The following is a 14,727-nucleotide window of genomic DNA, read 5'->3' as shown; positions in this document are numbered from 1 at the left end:
TGCTTAGCCTAAGGATTGAGCAGAACTTGGGCTTAGAACTTTTATCACCGATATAATCTTCTTCAACGCTGCAAAGCAAGATTTTTTTTCTCTATTCCTCTTTTTTTTTCCGGGGTTTGGAACATAGTCAAGCTAGGCGGCTCAGCCCCACGCCGATTATTGTCATAATTAACTTTTTATAATTTAAGAAATAAACAATATAAAAAATAATAAAATAGAATGAAAGTGCAAAAGATATGTTCCGACTATTTGCGATAAGCGACGATTTAAGAAGTCTGAAATATTTTTTGATAATAAAATATGCGGTTGAAAAAGAGACGACATAAAAAGATAATGGGGTATTGAGGTTTCGTAAAAAGAAAATGGAAAAAAATGCATGAAATGAGACTCTGACATATACACATGGTTGGATGTGATTTGAGGTATTGCTACAACCATATGCATGTATTAGACGGTGGTAAAAGAAAGAAGAAGGAAAAAAAATGATGTTTCGCTAAAGAAGGTGCAGCGGCCGGAAGTGGTAGGGTTTTTTTTTTTTAGTTTTCTTTTTATAATGGTTGATAGGGAGGTTTGCGGGGCGGTCGATTAGGTCTCGAGATCAACCCTCTCTTGATACCATGTTGAATGATAGAACCCGTAAATTCTTATTCATTATCGAAGCGTGTTTATAGTGTACATATAAATCCTAGCAACTAATTCAACCCTAATGGACCGAAGCCCACAAACGAACTTGGGCCTAACTTAATCCGTCTAACAGAAATAATAAGACTAGTTGTAACGGTAGCCAACCCACTGCGTGGTATCCTACATGGCAAAAAAGCAATGACCCCTCACCAAAGTATCCATGCGTTGGTTGGCAAAAATTGGAGGTGTGGGTTGGATTGCAACTCATGAAGCAACGGGAAGTGAGTTTTGTTTTTTAATTTTTTATTATTTTAAAAATATTATTTTTATCCCTTTTTAATACTTAACTCAATTATAATCTAACACATCATCACAATACTCCTAACTCACACAAAAAACCCACACCACCACTACTCCACATAAAAAACTCACACATCCTTATCATCAAAAAGTGCAAAAAGCAACTCATACCACCAACCCACACCCCCAACCGCTACAATGTAAGACCTTGTTTCAGTTTCAGTTTTGTTCAGTTGAGTGGGACGCCGTCCAAGTTGTGGGAAGCCGTCCAGCAAAGAAGGACTGGACGCCGTCCAGATTGTTTGGACGCCGTCCAAATGGTCTGACGGGCCAGCTGTGTAATTTTAAGATTTTAAAAGGGGTATGTTGGTCTTTTCACTTGGTTGCCGGTTTTTGAGCCACAAAACTGATCCATTGCCTATCTTATCCTCATTTCACCTCTTTCCACTCACACACTTGCATCTAGAGAGAGAAAGATTCTAGAGAGAGATTTGGGGTTTTGGAGAAGAAGAAGCTTGAATCGATCAAAAGCTCCAGTGTTAAAGTTGTTCATCTCGTTCACGGCTACGTTTTGATTGTGGTGGTAAGTTCTAACTCCGAATTTCATTGTTTGATTTGATGTTCAAAGTTAGGGTTTGAACTTAAAATGTTGAGAAACCCATTTAAGCTCATGAAGTGAGTTTAGTGATGCTAGTAATCGGTTTTCATATTGTTGTTGGCGGATTTTTGGTTGGTTGATGTTTTGATCAAGTTTAGGACTTGCAAAATGGGTTTAATCACTAGGTTTAGTGATTATGGAAGTGTTGGAACCCTTTTGGGTGTGTTTGATTGACTAATTTTGAAATTGGTCAAAATTAGGGTTTTTGTGTCATATTGGGTAAGACGAGTGTTTAACACTTGTGTTCGGGTCTAATCGGTGTATTAGGACCATTTTCACTTGTGTTAGTGATTATTGGTTAGTTTGGGCGCGGATTGTGCTTGGAAGTGCAATTGGGTCGAAATTGCACTAAGTGTCAATTTGGGTTGGTTTGTAAATCCACCCTAATTGTGTTGCTTGTATTGTGATAACGGAATAGGTACATTCCATCGGTGAGTTGCGGAGTATTTCGGTTGCATCCATCAAGACGACAAGGTGAGTGTCAATATCCTATGTGCATATGTATGTGCAGGATGGGTGCGGGTTGGGTGAAGTGAACCTCGGCTATAGAACTCATTTCACATATAGGTGGATTTGATGGATTTGTGTGATAGGTCCAATTGGCACGGTTGTGTGTTTTTGTTGACCACCTTTGGCGAGGTGCACACTTTGTGTGTACGTTATCACATGGGCTTGTGATTTGGATGACCCCGATGATGTGGATTTATGTAATCCCGACGGCGTGGGTTTGGTTTTTGGTTTGCGGTTGATTAACCCCGAAGATATGGATTTATGTAATCCCGAGACCGTGGGTTTGATTTGGGAAGTGAATCACGTGTGGTGCGGATTCACGATGACGCGTGTAGATCCGGTTATCTTATTGAGGTAGTGGTCACGTGTGGTGCGGATTCACTAAGGTTCGTGTATGTTCGGCCAACCTCGATTCGGTAGTGGTATTGAAGATACTAGTCGCGTGTGGTGCGGATTTACTAAGGCTCGTGTAGTTCGGCCAATCTTCATTTGATGTTGGGTTAAGGGTTAACCTTGGGCGGTTTACGTATTGTCATATATATTGTCGTATTGTTGTGATATAGCTAACCCTTCGGGTTTTAGTTTGTTGGCCTTGTTCATATCGGTTGTGGTTGTAGTGACCCGAACTTTTCCATGTTTATATATATTAAATGAAATTGATATTTACATGATTAAGTGTTTCCAACATGTTAAGCAATCAAACTTATTAAGACTTGATTAATTGGAATAGGTTTCATATAGACAAATGACCACCCAAGTTGACCGGTGATTCACGAACGTTAAAACTTGTAAAAACTATACGATGACATATATATGGTTATATATATAGTTAACATGATTTTATTATAAGTATGTATCTCATTAGGTATTTTAACAATGAGTTATATACATAAAAATGAGACTATTAAATTAAGAAACTCGAAAACGATATATATAACGATTATCGTTATAACGTCTTACTAGGTACATATGAATCATATTAAGATATTGATACACTTGGTTAATTATGTTAAATGATAAGTAAACATATCATTAAGTATATTAACAATGAACTACATATGTAAAAACAAGACTACTAACTTAATGATTTTTAAACGAGACATATATGTAACGATTATCGTTGTAAAGACATTTAATGTATATATATATCATATTAAGAGATATTCATACATGATAATATCATGATAATATAATAATTTAAAATCTCATTTGATATTATAAACATTGGGTTAACAACATTTAACAAGATCGTTAACCTAAAGGTTTCAAAACAACACTTACATGTAACGACTAACGATGACTTAACGACTCAGTTAAAATGTATATACATGTAGTGTTTTAATATGTATTTATACACTTTTGAAAGACTTCAATACACTTATCAAAATACTTCTACTTAACAAAAATGCTTACAATTACATCCTCGTTCAGTTTCATCAACAATTCTACTCGTATGCACCCGTATTCGTACTCGTACAATACACAGCTTTTAGATGTATGTACTATTGGTATATACACTCCAATAATAAGCTCTTAGCAGCCCATGTGAGTCACCTAACACATGTGAGAACCATCATTTGGCAACTAGCATGAAATATCTCATAAAATTACAAAAATATGAGTAATCATTCATGACTTATTTACATGAAAACAAAATTACATATCCTTTATATCTAATCCATACACCAACGACCAAAAACACCTACAAATACTTTCATTCTTCAATTTTCTTCATCTAATTGATCTCTCTCAAGTTCTATCTTCAAGTTCTAAGTGTTCTTCATAAATTCTACAAGTTCTAGTTACATAAAATCAAGAATACTTTCAAGTTTGCTAGCTCACTTCCAATCTTGTAAGGTGATCATCCAACCTCAAGAAATCTTTGTTTCTTACAGTAGGTTATCATTCTAATACAAGTTAATAATCATATCCAAACTTTGGTTCAATTTCTATAACTATAACAATCTTATTTCAAGTGATGATCTTACTTGAACTTGTTTTCGTGTCATGATTCTGCTTCAAGAACTTCGAGCCATCCAAGGATCCGTTGAAGCTAGATCCATTTTTCTCTTTTCCAGTAGGTTTATCCAAGGAACTTAAGGTAGTAATGATGTTCATAACATCATTCGATTCATACATATAAAGCTATCTTATTCGAAGGTTTAAACTTGTAAACACTAGAACATAGTTTAGTTAATTCTAAACTTGTTCGCAAACAAAAGTTAATCCTTCTAACTTGACTTTTAAAATCAACTAAACACATGTTCTATATCTATATGATATGCTAACTTAATGATTTAAAACCTGGAAACACGAAAAACACCGTAAAACCGGATTTACGCCGTCGTAGTAACACCGCGGGCTGTTTTGGGTTAGTTAATTAAAAACTATGATAAACTTTGATTTAAAAGTTTTTATTCTGAGAAAATTATTTTTATTATGAACATGAAACTATATCCAAAAATTATGGTTAAACTCAAAGTAGAAGTATGTTTTCTAAAATGGTCATCTAGACGTCGTTCTTTCGACTGAAATGACTACCTTTACAAAAATGACTTGTAACTTATTTTTCCGACTATAAACATATACTTTTTCTGTTTAGATTCATAAAATAGAGTTCAATATGAAACCATAGCAATTTGATTCACTCAAAACGGATTTAAAATGAAGAAGTTATGGGTAAAACAAGATTGGATAATTTTTCTCACTTTAGCTACGTGAAAATTGGTAACAAATCTATTCCAACCATAACTTAATCAACTTGTATTGTATATTATGTAATCTTGAGATACCATAGACACGTATACAATGTTTCGACCTATCATATCGACACATCTATATATATTTCGGAACAACCATAGACACTTTATATGTGAATGTTGGAGTTAGCTATACAGGGTTGAAGTTGATTCCAAAATATATATAGTTTGAGTTGTGATCAATACTGAGATACGTATACACTGGGTCGTGGATTGATTCAAGATAATATTTATCGATTTATTTCTGTACATCTAACTGTGGACAACTAGTTGTAGGTTACTAACGAGGACAGCTGACTTAATAAACTTAAAACATCAAAATATATTAAAAGTGTTGTAAATATATTTTGAACATACTTTGATATATATGTATATATTGTTATAGGTTCGTGAATCAACCAGTGGCCAAGTCTTACTTCCCGACGAAGTAAAAATCTTTGAAAGTGAGTTATAGTCCCACTTTTAAAATCTAATATTTTTGGGATGAGAATACATGCAGGTTTTATAAATGATTTACAAAATTGACACAAGTACGTGAAACTACATTCTATGGTTGAATTATCGAAATCGAATATGCCCCTTTTTATTAAGTCTGGTAATCTAAGAATTAGGGAACAGACACCCTAATTGACGCGAATCCTAAAGATAGATCTATTGGGCCTAACAAATCCCATCCAAAGTACCGGATGCTTTAGTACTTCAAAATTTATATCATATCCGAAGGGTGTCCCGGAATGATGGGGATATTCTTATATATGCATCTTGTTAATGTCGGTTACCAGGTGTTCACCATATGAATGATTTTTATCTCTATGTATGGGATGTGTATTGAAATATGAAATCTTGTGGTCTATTATTATGATTTGATATATATAGGTTAAACCTATAACTCACCAACATTTTTGTTGACGTTTTAAGCATGTTTATTCTCAGGTGATTATTAAGAGCTTCCGCTGTCGCATAATTAAATAAGGACGAGATTTGGAGTCCATACTTGTATGATATTGTATAAAAACTGCATTCAAGAAACTTATTTTGTTGTAACATATTTGTATTGTAAACCATTATGTAATGGTCGTGTGTAAACAGGATATTTTAGATTATCATTATTTGATAATCTACGTAAAGCTTTTTAAACCTTTATTGATGAAATAAAGGTTATGGTTTGTTTTAAAATGAATGAAGTCTTTGAAAAACGTCTCATATAGAGGTCAAAACCTCACAACGAAATCAATTAATATGGAACGTTTTTAATCAATAAGAACGGGACATTTCAGTTGGTATCCGAGCGTTGGTCATAGAGAACCAAAATTTTGCATTAGTGTGTCTTATCGAGTTTGTTAGGATGCATTAGTGAGTCTGGACTTCGACTGTGTTTACTTGAAAAATGATTGCTTAACAAATTTTGTTGGAAACTATATATTTTTAACATGTGAATATTATGTGATATATTAATCTCTTAACGCGTTTGATATTATGTGATAGATGTCTACCTCTAGAACAAGTCCCATTGACTCACCTAATAATAATGAAGAGTCAAATGTAAATTGGAATGATTCGTGGACTGATTCACAAGTTCCCGAAGAGGAACCGGAAGAAGAGTCGGAACCGGAAGAAGAATCGGAACCGGAAGAAGAATCGGAACCGGATGAAGAAATAGAACCGGTGGGGGAAATAATAAAACGGTTAAGTAAAAGAAAATCCTCAACCAACCGACCAAGATTAATTATGGTCAATGGTGTTTCCGCCAAGGAAGCAAAATATTGGGAGGATTACCAATTCTCCGATGAATCGGATTCCGACGAGAATTTCGATGATGTTATAGAAATTACCCCAACTGAATTTAAAAAGGCAAAAGAAAATAATAAGGGAAAGGGCATAAAAATAGAGAAATCTAATTCCAACCCCGATGAACTTTATATGTATCGTCAACCCCGAAGTCCTTAAGTTGTAACAATGACCCGGAAACCTCTAAACCACCAGGTTTTTCTAAACCAATGTGGAAAATGACGGCTCGTATTAGGGGAACATCATATATCCCTAGAAATTGGGCAAAACGAACCAAAACCGAAGAAGAAGAAACAAGCGAGTCGGAATAAGATAGTTGTATTCGCGTGGTGTAATATATGTAATATAGTATGCTTATGCTTTATGATATATGTAAAAATTGCTTGTATTAATAAGTATTTTTTTTATGAATCTAACTCTTGTCTATTTTACAGTATAAAAACACAAAATGGATAGACAACCCAATATTTTAAGAGACCTACCCGGAGACATGATTAATGAAATCTTGTCTAGAGTCGGTCAGAATTCTTCGGCACAACTATTTAAGGCGAGATCAGTTTGTAAGATATTCGAAGAACGTTCCAAGAATGCCTTGGTTTATAAAAGGCTTTCGTTCGAAAGATGGGGGATATCACATTGGGAAATCCATAAGTTACGATGTGTTTACTTTGACGCATATATTGCGGGGAACCCAAATGCTATTTTACGCAATGGGTTAAGAAATTATTTTGACTAAATATATCCAAATATTAGACGTCGTGATTTAGAAAAAGCGGCTAACATGCAACATAAAGAAGCATGTTATGCTTACGGATTAGTAATGTTCGCTTCTCACCAAAGTGAGAACAAGAACATCGGGCTACAACTATTAAGCAAAACGTTCCCACAAGTGACGGAGTCGGTAATTGGGGTAAGAAATGAGGTTTTTAGATTGTTACGGGACTGTTGGACATTACGTAACCCTCGTCCCTTTGACGACGTTACAACACGCTGTCTTATCAACGGCCATAACGGTTATGTTCCACAAGACCAAGGATGGGAAGTAATCCTAGTAAAACCAGAATGCATGACTTGTTTCTGGACGTATGAATTACGTGTCTTTATTGCCTTTGCTGAACGACTTGTGTACTAGCTAGAATTATCTTCACAACCATCTTGTATCAAATTTATTGTGTGCTATATTTCATGCTATATGTAAAATAAGCGGTATTGTAAGTTTGTAAAATATTGTGTAAAAGTTTGAACGCGAAATATTATTATAATCAGTTTTTCATATAGAATTGTAGTAGTTGAATTGTATATTAGCTACTAAGTATGAACTTAACGGGTAGGTACTACCCGAATTAAAACTTATAAAACGCTAATATGAAGAAAAGGCTTTTATAAATGAGTTCATATTATGCTACGAAATACTATTAACTACTCTTAATATTCTGTATGATTAACTTGTTCCATTTGACTATTTTGAAGGAAATGGCACCGACTACTCGACACACCGTGAATATGAATGAAGAGGAATTCCGTACTTTTCTAGCTTCAAACATAGCCACAGTACAGGCTGCGCTATATACCAACAATAACCTTGGATCTAGCAGTATAGGAAATCGTGTAGGATGCACCTACAAAGAATTCACTGCCTGCAAACCTTTGGAATTTGATGGAACCGAAGGACCGATTGGATTGAAACGGTGGACCGAGAAGGTCGAATCGGTGTTTTCCATAAGTAAGTGTACTGAAGAGGACAAAGTGAAGTACGCTACGCATACCTTCACAGGTTCTGCGTTAACATGGTGGAATACCTATCTAGAGCAAGTGGGACAAGACGATGCGTATGTACTATCGTGGTCAGCATTCAAGCACTTGATGAACGAGAAGTACCGTCCCAGAACCGAGGTCAATAAGCTCAAGACAGAACTTAGAGGGTTACGAACCCAGGATTTGATATTACCACGTACGAAAGACGATTCACAGAATTGTGCCTATTGTGTCCGGGAGCATTCGAAGATGAGGAAGAGAAGATCGACACGTTTGTGAAAGGATTACCGGAAAGAATCCAAGAAGATATAAGTTCACACGAGCCCACCTCCATACAACAGGCATGTAGAATGTCTCACAAACTAGTGAACCAGATTGAAGAAAGAATTAAAGAATAGACTGCTGAAGAGGCCAATGTGAAGCAAGTCAAAAGAAAGTGGGAGGAAAACGGTGATAAGAATCACCAATACAACAACAACAGCAATTACAACAATAATCGCAACAATTATCCCAACAATCGCAACATCAATCGCAACTACAACAAACGGCCCAACAACAACAACAACAACAACAACAACAGCAACTACAACAATCATCCCAACAACAATAATAACCGCAACAACAACAACAATCAGAAGCAGCTATGCCAAAGGTGTGAAAAGTATCACTCGGGGTTCTGCACCAAATTTTGCAACAAGTGTAAAAGAAATGGTCATAGCGCGGCGAAGTGTGAGGTCTACGGACCAGGGGTTAATAGAACGAAAGGAACAAATGATGTCAGAACGAGTAATGGCGGAGCAAGTAGTGTCGAAGCAAGTTATGCCAATGTAGTTTATTATAAATGTGGAAAACCAGGCCACATTATTAGAAATTGCCCGAACCAGGAGAACACGAATGGACAAGGCCGCGGAAGAGTTTTCAATATTAATGCGGCAGAGGCACAGGAAGACCCGGAGCTTGTTACGGGTACGTTTCTTATTGACAATAAATCTGCTTACGTTTTATTTGATTCGGGTGCGGATAGAAGCTATATGAGTAGAGATTTTTGTGCTAAATTAAATTGTCCATTGACGCCTTTGGATAGTAAATTTTAACTCGAATTAGCAAATGGTAAATTAATTTCAGCAGATAATATATGTCGGAATCGAGAAATTAAACTGGTTAGCGAAACATTTAAGATTGATTTGATACCAATAGAGTTAGGGAGTTTTGATGTGATAATCGGTATGGAGTGGTTGAAAGAAGTGAAAGCAGAGATCGTTTGTTACAAAAATGCAATTCGCATTATACGAGAAAAAGGAAAACCCTTAATGGTGTACGGAGAAAAGGGCAACACGAAGCTACATCTTATTAGTAATTTGAAGGCACAAAAACTAATAAGAAAAGGTTGCTATGCTGTTCTAGCACACGTCGAGAAAGTACAAACTGAAGAAAAGAGCATCAATGATGTTCCCATTGCAAAAGAATTTCCCGATGTATTTCTGAAATAATTACCGGGATTACCCCCACATCGATCCGTTGAATTTCAAATAGATCTTGTACCAGGAGCTGCACCAATAGCTCGTGCTCCTTACAGACTCGCACCCAGCGAGATGAAAGAACTGCAAAGCCAATTACAAGAACTTTTAGAGCGTGGTTTCATTCGACCAAGCACATCACCGTGGGGAGCTCCTGTTTTGTTTGTCAAGAAGAAAGATGGTACATTCAGGTTGTGTATCGACTACCGAGAGTTGAACAAACTTACCATCAAGAACCGCTACCCACTACCGAGAATCTATGACTTATTTGATCAACTACAAGGCTCGTCTGTTTATTCAAAGATTGACTTACGTTCCGGGTATCATCAAATGCGGGTGAAAGAAGATGATATTCCAAAGACTGCTTTCAGAACACGTTACGGTCATTACGAGTTTATGGTCATGCCGTTTGGTTTAACTAATGCACCAGCTATGTTCATGGACCTTATGAACCGAGTGTGTGGACCATACCTTGACAAGTTTGTCATTGTTTTCATTGATGACATACTTATTTACTCAAAGAATGACCAAGAACACGGTGAACATTTGAGAAAGGTGTTAGAAGTATTGAGGAAGGAAGAATTGTACGCTAAGTTTTCAAAGTGTGTATTTTGGTTGGAAGAAGTTCAATTCCTCGGTCACATAGTGAACAAAGAAGGTATTAAGGTGGATCCGGCAAAGATAGAAACTGTTGAAAAGTGGGAAACCCCGAAAACTCCGAAACACATACGCCAGTTTTTAGGACTAGCTGGTTACTACAGAAGGTTCATCCAAGACTTTTCCAGAATAGCAAAACCCTTGACTGCATTAACGCATAAATGAAAGAAATTTGAATGGAATGATGAACAAGAGAAAGCGTTTCAGTTATTGAAGAAAAAGCTAACTACGGCACCTATATTGTCATTGCCTGAAGGGAATGATGATTTTGTGATTTATTGTGACGCATCAAAGCAAGGTCTCGGTTGTGTATTAATGCAATGAACGAAGGTGATTGCTTATGCGTCTAGACAATTGAAGATTCACGAACAAAATTACACGACGCATGATTTAGAATTAGGCGCAGTTGTTTTTGCATTAAAGACTTGGAGGCACTACTTATATGGGGTCAAAAGTATTATATATACCGACCACAAAAGTCTTCAACACATATTTAATCAGAAACAACTGAATATGAGGCAGCGTAGGCGGATTGAATTATTGAATGATTACGACTTTGAGATTCGTTACCACCCGGGGAAGGCAAATGTGGTAGCCGATGCCTTGAGCAGGAAGGACAGAGAACCCATTCGAGTAAAATCTATGAATATAATGATTCATAATAACCTTACTACTCAAATAAAGGAGGCGCAACAAGGAGTTTTAAAAGAGGGAGATTTAAAGGATGAAATACCCAAAGGATCAGAGAAGCATCTTAATATTCGGGAAGACGGAACCCGGTATAGGGCTGAAAGGATTTGGGTACCAAAATTTGGAGATATGAGAGAAATGGTACTTAGAGAAGCTCATAAAACCAGATACTCAATACATCCTGGAACGGGAAAGATGTACAAGGATCTCAAGAAACATTTTTGGTGGCCGGGTATGAAAGCCGATGTTGCTAAATACGTAGGAGAATGTTTGACGTGTTCTAAGGTCAAAGCTGAGCATCAGAAACCATCAGGTCTACTTCAACAACCAGAAATCCCGGAATGGAAATGGGAAAACATTACCATAGATTTCATCACTAAATTGCCAAGGACTGCAAGTGGTTTTGATTCTATTTGGGTAATAGTTGATCGTCTCACCAAATCAGCACATTTCCTGCCAATAAGAGAAGATGACAAGATGGAGAAGTTAGCACGACTGTATTTGAAGGAAGTCGTCTCCAGACATGGAATACCAATCTCTAATATCTCTGATAGGGATGGAAGATTTATTTCAAGATTCTGGCAGATATTACAACAAGCATTAGGAACTCGTCTAGACATGAGTACTGCCTATCATCCACAAAATGATGGGCAGAGCGAAAGGATGATATAAACACTTGAAGACATGCTACGAGCATGTGTTATTGATTTCGAAAACAGTTGGGATCGACATCTACCGTTAGCAGAATTTTCCTACAACAACAGCTACCATTCAAGCATTGAGATGGCGCCGTTTGAAGCACTTTATGGTAGAAAGTGCAGGTCTCCAATTTGTTGGAGTGAAGTGGGGGATAGACAGATTAAGGGTCCGGAGATTATACAAGAAACTACCGAGAAGATCATCCAAATTCAACAACGGTTGAAAACCGCCCAAAGTCGACAAAAGAGCTACGCTGACATTAAAAGAAAAGATATAGAATTTGAAATTGGAGAGATGGTCATGCTTAAAGTTGCACCTTGGAAAGGCGTTGTTCGATTTGGTAAACGAGGGAAATTAAATCCAAGGTATATTGGACCATTCAAGATTATTGATCGTGTCGGACCAGTAGCTTACCGACTTGAGTTACCTCAACAACTCGCGGCTGTACATAACACTTTCCACGTCTCGAATTTGAAGAAATGTTTTGCTAAAGAAGATCTCACTATTCCGTTAGATGAAATCCAAATCAACGAAAAACTTCAATTCATCGAAGAACCCGTCGAAATAATGGATCGTGAGGTTAAAAGACTTAAGCAAAACAAGATACCAATTGTTAAGGTTCGATGGAATGCTCGTAGAGGACCCAAGTTCACCTGGGAGCGTGAAGATCAGATGAAGAAGAAATACCTGCATCTATTTCCAGAAGATTCGTCAACACCTTCAACAGCTTAAAATTTCAGGACGAAATTTATTTAACGGGTAGGTACTGTAGTGACCCGAACTTTTCCATGTTTATATATATTAATTGAGATTGATATTTACATGATTAAATGTTTCCAACATGTTAAGCAATCAAACTTGTTAAGACTTGATTAATTGAAATATGTTTCATATAGACACTTGACCACCCAAGTTGACCGGTGATTCACGAACGTTAAAACTTGTAAAAACTATATGATCACATATATATGGATATATATATAGTTAACATGATACTATGATAAGTAAACATATCATTAAGTATATTAACAATGAACTACATTTGTAAAAACAAGACTACTAACTTAATGATTTTTAAACGAGACATATATGTAACGATTATCGTTGTAAAGACATTTAATGTATATATATCATATTAAGAGATATTCATACATGATAATATCATGATAATATAATAATTTAAAATCTCATTTGATATTATAAACATTGGGTTAACAACATTTAACAAGATCGTTAACCTAAAGGTTTCAAAACAACGCTTACATGTAACGACTAACGATGACTTAACGACTCAGTTAAAATGTATATACATGTAGTGTTTTAATATGTATTTATACACTTTTGAAAGACTTCAATACACTTATCAAAATACTTCTACTTAACAAAAATGCTTACAATTACATCCTCGTTCAGTTTCATCAACAATTCTACTCGTATGCACCCGTATTCGTACTCGTACAATACACAGCTTTTAGATGTATGTACTATTAGTATATACACTCCAATGATCAGATCTTAGCAGCCCATGTGAGTCACCTAACACATGTGGGAACCATCATTTGGCAACTAGCATGAAATATCTCATAAAATTACAAAAATATGAGTAATCATTCATGACTTATTTACATGAAAATAAAATTACATATCCTTTATATCTAATCCATACACCAACGACCAAAAACACCTACAAACACTTTTATTGTTCAATTTTCTTCATCTAATTGATCTCTCTCAAGTTCTATCTTCAAGTTCTAAGTGTTCTTCATAAATTCTACAAGTTCTAGTTACATAAAATCAAGAATACTTTCAAGTTTGCTAGCTCACTTCCAATCTTGTAAGGTGATCATCCAACCTCAAGAAATCTTTGTTTCTTACAGTAGGTTATCATTCTAATACAAGGTAATAATCATATTCAAACTTTGGTTCAATTTCTATAACTATAACAATCTTATTTCAAGTGATGATCTTACTTGAACTTGTTTTCGTGTCATGATTCTGCTTCAAGAACTTCGAGCCATCCAAGGATCCGTTGAAGCTAGATCCATTTTTCTCTTTTCCAGTAGGTTTATCCAAGGAACTTAAGGTAGTAATGATGTTCATAACATCATTCGATTCATACATATAAAGCTATCTTATTCGAAGGTTTAAACTTGTAAACACTAGAACATAGTTTAGTTAATTCTAAACTTGTTCGCAAACAAAAGTTAATCCTTCTAACTTGACTTTTAAAATCAACTAAACACATGTTCTATATCTATATGATATGCTAACTTAATGATTTAAAACCTGGAAACACGAAAAACACCGTAAAACCGGATTTACGCCGTCGTAGTAACACCGCGGGCTGTTTTGGGTTAGTTAATTAAAAACTATGATAAACTTTGATTTATAAGTTGTTATTCTGAGAAAATTATTTTTATTATGAACATGAAACTATATCCAAAAATTATGGTTAAACTCAAAGTAGAAGTATGTTTTCTAAAATGGTCATCTAGACGTCGTTCTTTCGACTGAAATGACTACCTTTACAAAAATGACTTGTAACTTATTTTTCCGACTATAAACCTATACTTTTTCTATTTAGATTCATAAAATAGAGTTCAATATGAAACCATAGCAATTTGATTCACTCAAAACGGATTTAAAATGAAGAAGTTATGGGTAAAACAAGATTGGATAATTTTTCTCATTTTAGCTACGTGAAAATTGGTAACAAATCTATTCCAACCATAACTTAATCAACTTGTATTGTATATTATGTAATCTTGAG

The sequence above is a fragment of the Rutidosis leptorrhynchoides genome, chromosome 2 (assembly GCF_046630445.1).
Source record: "Rutidosis leptorrhynchoides isolate AG116_Rl617_1_P2 chromosome 2, CSIRO_AGI_Rlap_v1, whole genome shotgun sequence".
Classification (NCBI taxonomy): Eukaryota; Viridiplantae; Streptophyta; class Magnoliopsida; order Asterales; family Asteraceae; genus Rutidosis; species Rutidosis leptorrhynchoides.
Note: the sequence above shows the minus strand (reverse complement) of the source record.